The sequence below is a fragment of the Corvus kubaryi genome, unplaced genomic scaffold (genome assembly GCF_017639235.1).
Source record: "Corvus kubaryi isolate FWS band 111438036 unplaced genomic scaffold, C.kubaryi_AGA036_p1.0 133, whole genome shotgun sequence".
In the NCBI taxonomy this organism is placed as follows: domain Eukaryota; kingdom Metazoa; phylum Chordata; class Aves; order Passeriformes; family Corvidae; genus Corvus; species Corvus kubaryi.
The window spans coordinates 25,026,472-25,038,760 of NW_024580667.1; positions in this window are offsets into that span (position 1 = coordinate 25,026,472).

Sequence of the window (12,289 nt, forward strand, 5' to 3'; positions counted from 1 at the left end):
GATGGATGGATGGATGGATGGATGGATGGATGGATGGATGGATGGATAGATGGATTTTTTTTCTGCTTTGTTGCTCCTCCTCGGCCTCTAAAGGTAAAAATAGGTAGGTTATGTTCTGTCTAGGGAAAAATGCTGAGAGGGAAATCCTGCAGCTGGAAATTTTGGAGCCATCTGTAGGAAATAAACTTAATCAAGCTGCAGTAGTATGTCTAAGCTAAAGTTAGAGAGTCTCAGCCTCTCTGAACTTCTGATGTTCACTCTTCAGCTTAATCATACAGTTGTTTGGCAGCCAAAAGCAGGGGGGAAAACAGGGTGGGGGCCAGGGGTTGAAGCTGACCACAGCTGTCCAGAGCCTCCTTTCAGATGGGCTGGAAGAGACAAGGCCAGCACATCACCTGGCTGACCATACTTCAGCTGCAGCCCTGGGAGCCAACACCCTGGTTGAAACATGCTCTTCAAACCCCTTTAAGCAGAGTGGTCTCTGAGTAGACAGAGATAGCTGACAGAAATGTGGTTAATGGCCAACTTACTTCTAGTCTTCACAGGTCTGTTCCTATGTTGATCACAGTTATTCAACAGCTGTGATTTGCATGTACATCAGTGTGTTGTGGATTTCTCAAAGAACCCTCTGTGGGCCCAGGAGGACAGAAAATATTAGCACATTTCTGAATTTACAGATACTGCGAGTTGAAATCACTTTTCTGAAGTTTAGAGTGAACTGGACCAGACATAGAAACTACTCACTCCTAGCACTCTGTTTTCAATGGCTAGCCAGCACTTCCTTTCACCTAATTTACTGTTAAACCTAGAGGCATAACTCAGAGATCTGTATACCAAGTGGGCTGTTTCCTCACAGAATTTTGTTCAATATTTATAGCATGTGCGTCTTGTGGTGATCATGTACAAAATTACATTGTTTCGACTCTTTAAGTGGTATTTTAACTAACAGGAATTGTTGCATTAAAAAAAAAAAAAAAAGGCTAGCATTTCCAGAAATACCATGGCTTTTTTCTAAATTCACACATCAGCTCTGAATTCATTACAATACAAAGCTGCTTATAGTGCCAATACATTTTTGTACTTCATTCAATCAAATTTTACTGTGAGTTTAGATCAACCATGTCACCTCATATTCCACAGAAATATGAGTCTTTTAGGAGAGAGGAGAGGCGAGGCGAGGCGAGGCGAGGCGAGGCGAGGCGAGGCGAGGCGAGGAGAGGAGAGGAGAGGAGAGGAGAGGAGAGGAGAGGAGAGGAGAGGAGAGGAGAAGAAAAATGTGGAAGTGAAGGAGGAAGGGAGGGAGGAATGAAAAGGGAAAGCAAACCTTGAACGTGTTTTATCTGCCCAAGTCGAGTGACTACCTTACTTCTTCAGGCTCCCTTACAATTACATTTATTGATTCTTTACCTGTTTGCCACTGTTATGAAAAGTCACTCATATTCTAAGTAGTTTTTTTTGAAGTCTAACATGCGCAAAATGTTAGCTTGTCAGAAGTGGCTGCTGAGCTTGTTGAGCCTGCGGCTCAAGAATGCTGATATCAGATGAAGTTCTGTGAGCAGAGAATATCCATGAGGGCATCCTCTGCAACCTTTTTCAAGTCTATGGGGGCTATTTCTGCCCTTTATCACATCACATTCATTTCTACCCAAAAGTGATGTGGTTCTAAAGCCACTCCTGCTGAATCACCCTCCAAAACAGAACAGACATGGAGTAGTCCCTGCTCTCTGCTATTCCATTAGACCCTGTCTATTACATGTGAAAGGGTTTTCCAGCAAACCTACACTGATATAATGTCAACAGAACCACCTCAGTGGAACTGTTTTGATGAACAAAATAATAAACCAGCAAAAAGACTTTTTTTCCCTGATATTTTTCTGTCTACCTCAGGCAATCGTTTTCGTGCTTCTGACAGACGTGGCAAGGATGGCAAAACTTTCTACATAGACAAGAAATCCTGAGGGGTGTGGAACAGAATATTCACTGCTGGTTGTGGTTGCTGCTCAGTTGTCTCTCTGGGCTGGCTTATTGCATGAGGGAGTTTGCTTTTAAAACTGAAGATTACTGGAGATTTTGGGTTGATGCCATTATATTTAATTTTCCCTTCTTAATGTTGCTTATTTAAAGAGAGCACTAGGGTCTAGCATTTACTAGTACAATAGGAAATAAAAACCAGGCCAAAAATAAGAGTGCTTTAAAAAAGATCAACAGATAGCCAAAGGACTGGCAATGTTTGACCATTGGGATGTATTTACTGAAGGAAGACCCTTCTTGAAGGACAGACTCTGCCTAAGCAACTGTGGAAACAGCCTTCTAGAAGCAAGTCTGGCAGAACTGATAAGCAGAGCTTTGAACTGAGAAATGAAGGGTACAGTGTCAAAGACTTGAATAATCTCCACATGCCCATAGTACACCAGAGGAGAAAGTGTAGGTTCACAAGGGTATGCCAAAGGATGAAGAAATTTAAGTGATCAGAATGGCAGGAAATAAGAAGAAATAAAGTGCAAACTGTGAATAGAACTGCTTCCAAGGTGTCAATACAGTGAGTGCCAGGTGCAGGTCTTGACAAAACTGTGGTTATGGGGTAGAGAAATATTTAACAACAATATAGGTACCAAAAAGGGAAAAGCATAAACTATGCTGGCAGGGCACTAGGTAGGACAGGTATACACTCGTAACAGAACAGAATAGCAATCACAGCTGGAACACTGGTCTCAAAGCACGTGCATTATTCAGGAAAGCAGAGATAAAGGTGAAGGTGGTGGCAGAGAACTGTGCATTAATAATATGAAACACTGCGAAGAAGGATACGCAGAAGTGATAGCATGCAAAAAGCAGAGTTTGTTCCAGTTAAAATCATTTTGGGGAAAGCTGGTAAAGGAGAGTACCTGGACAGTGCAAGCTCCCTTGTTTTCCTCTAGTTATGTGTAAAGGGATCAGTGATGCCATTAGAGAGACAAGTTCTGTTGAGTTTGTATCATGCAGGGAAATTTTTACCTCCCCAAATATGGATCAAGAACAACCACCACTAAAAATGACAGAATCCAGATATTTATGGATGTAATAATCAGCAAATGTCTTAATAAAATTTTCACAGAATGATTAAAAAATAATGTTGATTGAGAGCTGGTTTTGGTAATTGATGACTACAACAAAAAAAGGACCTTGGCTCAAGTGATCAGGGACTGAGACTTCCTAATTAAATGGAACAAATAAGTGACTCTGCTAATAAGATTTTACATTTTAAAAGGGCAAAGTTTGGTAAACTTTTGGAATTGATTAATAAAGTCAAATAGATTGCAGAGTGTGGGCAATAAAATGTGAAAGAGACCTGGAGCTCCTACAGGTCTGAGCAACCAAAAGTTTTGGGAATCTATGTACCAGACAAAAAAGAAAGCCTGATTGTGTAACCATTTCAAGAGATGTGCTAGTACATTAGGTTATGTCTTTTAAAAGAAAGACCAGGTCTTAGGCAAGGAATGGACTTAAATGTGACAGAAACGATGACACCAAAATCTTGCTAAGCTTTCTTGGATGATAATCCTACACAGGGAGAACAGTGTAATACTCTTCTCTTGTGTTTCACTACAGATTTTGGCACAGCAGCACAGAAGATGTTATTTGTTCGCTGGAGCTCTGCAGTAAAACTGTGAGTGTAATAAGGATCTGGCTCACAGCATACAGACACCACTGAAAAGAAAAGCATCACAAGACTGGACAGAAGCAATTAGGAAGGCACATCAAACTAAGTGTAGGGACAAATCTTGTTTCATATTTTCATAAACAATCATGATACTAGTACAGACTTCTAAATTTTTAAAGATGCGGCATTTAGAGGTATCATTAATTGAATAAAAAGCATATCAAGACTTTGAAAACCAGTAAAGATTAAACAAAAAATTTAAATGCAAAGTTACTGCCAGCGGTACAATATCCCCTAGGTGCTCCAACCTTGTAAGTAAACAGAAATACCTAGTCATGCTATGCAAAGTGATTCTTGTGCTACAGTATGACCCAGACATCAAAACAGGCAACTAAAACCCAGTGAGACAGATATCAGAAAGTGTTAATGCTTTAGCATAAAATCTGAGGAGACCTTGTGTGCTGCTCTGAGCACTCATGCTCAGGAAAGCTCAATTTCAGCTGTGCAGAAGCACAACTACACTAAGGTTGCCCACTTGGTCCCTGTACAGACCATTCACTTAAAAGTTGGATTCAATGATCCTTGTGGGTCTCTTGCAACTCAGAATATTCTGTGAATGACATAATTTAGAATCATAGGATCGTCACAGGATATCCTGAGTTGGAAGGGACTCACAAGGACCACTGAAGTCCAATTCCTGGCCTTGCACAGGACAATCCCAAGAATCACACCATGTGCCTCAGAGTGTTGTCCAAATGCTTCTTGAACTCTGTCAGGCTTGATGATGTGACCACTTCCCTGGAGAGCCTCTTCCAGTGTCCAACCACCTTCTGAGTGAAAAACCTTCCCTTAACATCCAACTTGACCAGTAGGAAACAGGAAGAGATCTGAATAACTAGGCTTGTCAAACTGGAGGAAAAAAAAAAAAAGGAGAAGAAAGATACAAGCCAACCACAAGAAATCTGCAAAAGCAGAAAATATTTTCTAGCTGTTACAGTCATCAGTCTTGCTGTGGTGGACAGTGAGCACCTAATGGCATTTAAGACTGAACTTGACGCATTGTTGAAAGCAAATCTATGTGTTTGTGACAAGAAGAGGTCTTGCTAGTCCAAGTTAGGTTTGTGGGCTCAACTGTGGCTGAATATCTGAGAGAGAGATTAAAGGGAGGAATTTGTATTATGAAAGAAGACTGCAGGTCTCCTTCAGTGTTTAGTAAATATTTTCTCAGCTTTTCAATTCCAAACTACTGCTAGTTTGCCGAACATAAACTGAAAGACACAAATCTTGAAAAAACTTCTAATTTCAAGTTGGAGCCATATTCTGAAGCTTGAGTCATGTAAGAGGAAGAACGTGGGTTTTCATGGAAAATTTAAAACGTCTTTCTCAGGCTTGTCTGACTACTCAGCTGAACTTTACTGTCTGAAATATTCAGACCGGCTATGTCCTAGATAGAGAAAAAGCTCCATTCACTACCTACCTGCTAGTCAAACATAATCAAAAGTGAAAATAAAGTTGTCTAGGATATTTGTCTATTTCCATTTCATGTGTATGCAGTGCCGCTCTTTGCCAGTTTGAAGCTAAACCTACTTGCAGAGCTAAAGACTTGTTCTTCCTCTTGCAAGGGGCCATAGAAAATTACCCCTTGGCTTAACTGGGATCATATATATGGAGTACTCACAGCTGAGCAGGTAGGTATTGTCTTCTCTACCCACAGGGTCCATCTGCTTCTGCTGTTTCTCCAGAGAGGTCCTTGGAGTGAAATTTTCAATAATAGCAACAGCTCCCCTCCTCTTCCCCCCAGATATATTATTCTGAAGGTGCTTGGCTATTCTTCTGCCACTGTTAGTCAGCCATTCTCTGTGTCATGCTCTACTCTTGAGACTCACCTGTCTGGTCTCCAGCTTGCACCATAACTGTGGCAATTTGCTTGTTTCCAGCCCTGTGGTGCGGACTGACTCAGCCTGATGCCCTCCCAAGCTAAATGTAACTGATCCCACCACCACCGGCTCCAGCTGCTGCATGAGCCATGTAACACACACAAAATTCTTTGGTGTATGTATGTTTCTTCTACCACTTCCCAGTCCAGCATCTCGCTTGCCTTCATACCTCCTGTTTAATGGGGTCTCCCTAACTGGAAAATGAGAGAAAAAATTGAGTTTATTATGGTGTAGATTTAACTCTATACAAGTTCTGTGTGCCAGACGAGGGCAAAGGGTTATATTTCAATCCACTGCAATCACGTGAAAAGGTGTTCCTATATTCATTTCTGCCTGGTTTTGGTTTGGGTTTTTGAGGTCTTTGTTTTGTTTAATGCCTGGCTCCTAGATTCATGTTTTTATGCAGAAAATGTTTGAACAAAATTGAAGGGTTCAATTCTCCCTGTCACGAAAATCTATAAGACCTGCTTCTAAGAATCACTCCAGCCTGGATTTCAAATAAAGGGTGCCAAAATAAAACCGTATTTCAGTTGGCATCACTGTAAATTGGTCAAATGCGCTATAGCCTGGGGTCATTTTTCCTGAACCTGTCTGAGAGATATTGTTTGTTATAGGCAAAACACACTGACACTCAGGAATAACAGCACCTCTTGACTAGTCCTGAACCCTGAGCCAGTGCTGAATGCAGCACGTCCTTATCTGCACTGCCTAGAGATAGGTCGAACAGGACCCATCTACCCTAACTTCAGCCATCTGGTCAGGTATGCTAGAACTAAGCTAACTGCCTGTCTGCCTGCTATAATTGACTGAGCCGTGCAGGCAGCTTCAAAAGGTGACTCATCCCTCCCTTTAGTAGGTGCCTAAGCTAGCTGGCACGAATTGCCCTTCGTCTTTCTCCGTTGGATATCGAGGGAGCCGAGACTTGGCCTGCACATTAACTGGTATATGGCTAAAGTTAGTGAAGATAAATAGCATCTGCAGTTAGTGATGGATCTGATAACTCAGCTGCTAAAGCCCCATTTGAAATGCAGGCATTGCTTTTAGAAATAGGTATCATGAACTTATTGGTATCAGATGTTGTCCAAAAATGGGCAGTTCTAAAGGGAGGCCAGAGTGGGGGGAGGGATAGTAACCCCTTGATTGTGAAATTACATGATTACTAAATGAATATGATTCTTCAGCAGGCTGTTTTTAATGTCGGGGTTGTGTTTCTAATGAAGGAAAACATGTTGTATCGCTGATCCATATCACAGTCCTCATGCTGTCTGCTATCAAGAAAAGGCAAGCTCTAAACACAAGATCTATCAGACTTTTATTCATACCTGCAGAAATAAAACCATAAGGTTGTTCTTTTTAAAAATCAAAATAGTCTCTGTGCAGTGTATCTGATTCAAACCATATTGCTAGCAAGGTGGAACCTTGAAAACATTAAGATTTTTCTATGGTAAAAGTTAAAGATTAGAGGGCCCTGAGGAAACAGAACACATGGGCCAAAAGTTTTAAACCCAAATATTAAAGATAGTCAGCCAAGTCAAAACATTGGCATCTACATGAAGGTATTGTGAATTATAGAGGGACTGAGCACCCACTGAGTCTACTTATTCCCTAGCACTTCTGAAAAAGACTCCAGTTTTAATTAAATACCTTCATGTGGATGAAGTTGCTTCAATTTTGTACAAAGGAAATTGTATGCTCCTTGCTTTACTAGAACTCCAAAAGGGTTTGGCCCCTTGTCTTTCTACACTGGAATGGGAAGAACAATGAGAGAAGCCTTTGGTTCTGACAGAGGAGTCTTTTTGGTTGAATCAGAACTAACCCCCCAGAAAACAACACAAAACCAACCAACCAAACAAGCTAAACCACCAAAAAACAGAGGCCCATCACATAAGTCGCCAATGACTGATCAAAAGGACTTTGGAGGAACAGAAACCTGCAGCCACAACCTCAGAAAATTTGAGCTCAAAAGCTTATCATGGGCTCAGCCCCATTCGGTGCACAGTGAAAGGTACCTCTGACATGCCACAGATTCTGCCTCTTCACAATCCTGCCTGTGGCCCTCCTGGGACTGACTTGGGAAATGCATTGTGTTAAATCAGCTCAAGGAACTGTTCATATTTTTCAAGTATGAGAAAACTCACAACACTGAAGTAATTTAAAAACCAAAGATTAACTCCTTTGAGTAATAAAGAAACACACAAGTTATTCTAGATTATATAGCAAGAGAAAATAGGTGTCATATTTGAGGTTGAATTACAATCTTTATGTCCCATCCCAACAGACACAAATTAACATCTGCTACTGTAGAGCTCAAAGTAGGTCCCCACCACCAATATCAGGAAGACCTTTCCTAAGCTGGAAGTTGTGACAGCAAAATGTGACGTGTGCCATTCTTCTGGATTTGCAGTCCTTGTGAAGTAAACAAGCATGAGGAATCCTCCATCTGAAAGACATTGGGTAGCTATTCTTCCATTGCTGTTCATGTAGAAGTGGAAGGAAAACTTTTCCTTTCTTAGTTTAAAAAATTCTCTCAGCTGAAACCAGTAATTGCTATTTCCCAATGTAACCACAATCCTGGGCTTCTTTGGTGTTCCTGTCCTTTGCTGGACAGTATGGCTTTGGATAAGGCACAAAAGATTTGTCTGTACACACCTTCTCAATTCACAGTCTAGTGAGCCCTTGATGCCAAACACAACATCAAGGATGCCAGTCTTAGGGAAAGGCACGTGAAAGTTAAGTACTGAGACAACTAACTTTTAAGACATGTAAATCCTTCAGTGGAACTAGCAATAAACCTCTCTAGCCTAACTCTTCCTAGGTGGCTAATGAACTGGAATGTGTCTCATTTTTCATGCCTACTCTGAGATATTCTAGCTTGACTGTTAGAGGCTGTCTATTGCCCATAAACCCAAAAATGCATTTTCTTTTCAGCATAGATAGAAATTGCCCTTCCTCCCAATCATTAAAGAAGAGGAGCATTCCAAGAGTCAAGAATGAAAATCTATTCCTATCTGTTGACATACACATTATCTTTTCTTGTCTGTAAAGCCAGTTCAGTGGTAGTATGCTATTTCATTTTTCTCATGTAAAGTTTAGTTTTTATTTAAAAAACTTATTTTGACACTGGAATGAACTTGTGTTATTTTTAATTGTTGATGCTCATAAGGTGTCAGAAAATGACATGCGACAGGAATTATGAATCACACTTTCACCTCTGAAAATGCAAAACCCGATAAAATTTGACCAAGCAGCGGAGTATTGATCAAGCAGTTGTTACTGTTGCTTAATTGTCTAGTTTATGTAGTGGCCTGTGGTACAGCACAATTAGAAAGGATAAAGTCCTGGTCACCTTGCACTTCAAATTCCTTCTGGTGTGTAGGAAGTTTTTGTTCCCTACGATAAAGCAGGAAAGAGCACCTAAAATGTTGGTTTCTGGCCATCAGGGCACTTCAGAGTTGAATTTTAAGGTCTAGGTTTTTCAAAACAGTTAGTTGTTCTTCTGTTCAGAAGGCATAGGCAATGTAGGTGGATGAATCTGATTTCCAAATGATGCAAGTGCCATCAAAGGTGTTTCAGATGTTATGCCAAAATAAAGAGTAAATATTTCAGTATGAGTTTTAAGACTGAGGTCTGAAATATACACCAAAAAATTTAGATTGGTAACTCCAGTTTAAGCCTTTATCTCCCCACTGGTGTCTGGAGGAAGTCAGAATCTCACACAGGACTTGGTAGCCTAAAACCTCTCTTTTTGGGCTGGCCCTTAGTAGTGGCAGTTCAGAGTCAAACAATGTCAGTGACACTCAGATCCGCCAAAATCATTTTGGCAAATTTAGCCTGGCCTTCTGAGTCACATAGGATTTGCCACATGCAGAAGTGGCATCCAAAGGCATTGGACAACCTGGGCTGAAAAATAAATACAGTTTGAGTGGCTCATGCAAATATAGTTGTTGCTAGTCAAAGGCTACAGTACCATTTTATGACCTGAGGTATGGACAGGAAGATTTCTGTGCTTCTTTGGGACTCCCTGCCAACATGCATGTACAGAAGATCTAAGTAAACACAGTAAAACTGGCATGAGTATTTGAATACTTAACTCACATTCTGTACCTCTAACAGAAATGCAGAAGCAGAAATAAGGAAAACTTCAAACCTAAAGAAAAACTTGCATCGTGTTCAGCAGAAATACCTGCATTCTCTAATTCTAACTTGAAGCCTCAGAGATTGCAAGAGCTGAAGTGAGGCAGTCACCTGTAGACTGGATGTGATCTTAAATGAGCCCAAACACTGTGGAGAGTCTCTGTTTCTTTTTGCTGCTCATGCCATGGGCCTGGGGTGCACAGTCTCCTAATGTGAGCTACTAATGCAGTGACTTAGAGGAACTGGGGTGACCAAGTTAAATGCCTCCCATCTGGATGTGGACAGAGGCATGGCTGAAATGCCCTGTCAAAAGGGCAGCATCATAATTTAACCGTAAAAAATTAGCATGTGCTCAAAAATTTTGGAAACAAAAAGCTTCCTGGGATACTAAAGATACTAAAGCAGCAGAATGAGGGCCCTGTTCACTTGTAAGACACAGCAGCTGGTTGGGGCCCTCCCTGACCTCCCTATAAAGGGAAAGAAGTCAAACGTGCTGGGTTGAGAGGTCCTCTGCTTCCACCCTCAACTCTGTCAGAGTCTGCTGGAATTTATTCATTCATCCTCCCTAGTCCCCCACCCCCCAAAATAAAGGTAGCTGTACCAGCTCTTTGCAACTACAACAGCATAATAAAACCGCAGGAGCTGGGGGAAGCTCCTGGAGGATAATCCCCAGCCGGGTTACAAAGGACCTTTCGGGCAGGTTTTATGCACAAGATATGCGCCCTTCCTCACGCCAGGAGCACCTCCTCGCTCCCGAGAGCGCTGCCCACCCCAGCCCCTCTCCCCCTGCGCTGGGCGGCGCGGAGCGGCCCGGCCTCCGCCTCCCGTTAGATGGCGCTACAGACTTTACAACCACGTGTATAGCGGCGAGGGGAAAAAAGAATAACAATAATAAAAGAAATAACCCTCTTATTGTCCGAAACGCGGCGAGTCGGCCCCGCGGAGGGCCCAGGGGAAGCGGCGCCCGGTGGCGGCATACCCCCTTTCCCGCGGGGAGCGCCCGGGGTTGCCCGCACCCCCGTGGCGGCTGCCGGGGCTTGGCCCTCGGGAACCTCCAGGGCAAAGTCGGGGGCAAGTGGGCGAGCGGGGGCCCGGCGTAGCCGTCCTTCCTACCGGGAGAACATCCTGTCAGGAACGGGGAGGAGGCGCCTGCCGGTTCCCAACCGGGGAGCTGGGCGAAACCCACGGGCACTCTCTCGTCCCTCCCCTGCTATACTTCTCTTTTCCAAAAAGCTACTCATGCAATGTCCACAGCCTGTCTGGGCTCTGATGGCTGGGTGTTTAATTAGACCCACTTTCCCCCGAACGCTTTTTTGTTTGTTTGTTAGTTTGTAGTCCCGCGTTTCCCCTCTGTGTGGAACCCCGCAAGTTTTCGGGCAGCCGGTCAGTGGCTGCCACGGGGGTCCGCCGGAGCAGGGCTGCTCTAGGCGCGTGGCTCTGCCCGTCGCCCATCCCGGCCAAGGACAGGAGGGATAGGACGGTGTATGAAACTGCTGTCCTCAGCTCACTCAGTCCATGACCTACTCGTCAACACTTCCCCGCCCGGTCCCCAGCCGAAAGGCGGCCGGGTGTCGCTAGCCCTGTCGCTGAGGGTGTAGGCAATCACCTGAAGAGGGGGTTAGGGCTGTCCCGGCGCAAAGACCACCGCCGCACCCCCATCCCATGCCTGCTGTCGGGCTGTGAACTTTCCGGTGGGGTAAGTTCTCCTTTAAGAAAGCGAACTGTTCCTTATGCATATTTAAGACTGTTTGTCTGCAGTGCCCAGCTGACACGGGGCTGGAGGCTCACACGCGGGACCCGAGCTCTGGGGGGGTAAATCATCCCCACTTTAAACGCACCCTCTGCCAGGGCTCCAGTGGGGAGCTCCTTGCCATTGCTCTAAACACATGTAAGTCAGAAAGGGGGAGGGGGGGGGAGCTGGGGAGAAGGAAGGGGGAGACTGAGTATTTAGGGAGACGAGTAGGGTATTTTGGTAATTTCCATCACCAACACCCCCTCTCGCCGTCTCCCGTCCCCCCCGTCCCACTCTCCCCCCCAAAGCAAAAAAACTTGTCCTTGGATTTTTAAAAACAGTTTATAACAATTTTTATTATTTTTCGCCCAGCCTAGGGGCTCCTGTCCCCCTCAGCACGCCTGGATCCCTAAGATCGGTGGGGTTTCGAGACGTCCTCTCTCCTTTTGCCCTGCACGAGAGCGCTTTGCTGGGTGCGCACGCGAGGAGCGCCGGGAGGGTAAGTGAACCCCTTGCTTCAGCCGGGGGGCAGGAGGAGATCTCTCACGTCACCCGCGGATCAGAGGACTCCTCCGTCGCGCCGGGGGTGGAATCCCGAGCAGTCTCTTCATCCTGCAGAGAGCGGGGGGAGCCTTCCGGGGATGCGAGTGCCTTGGAAAAGCCCCCTGCGCAGCTAGGCACCCTGCCACCTCCGCGCGTGTGTACTTCTGTACGTGTGTGCGAAACGACAAAGTGTATGTGAAGGTCAGGCTGGTGAGCTTCCACTGCAGCTCAAATGGAAGGAGCAACTTTCAGTGCTCTGCTCTTCGTGGTTTCCTGCCTTTTAAAGTGAACTTGTCCGAGTGT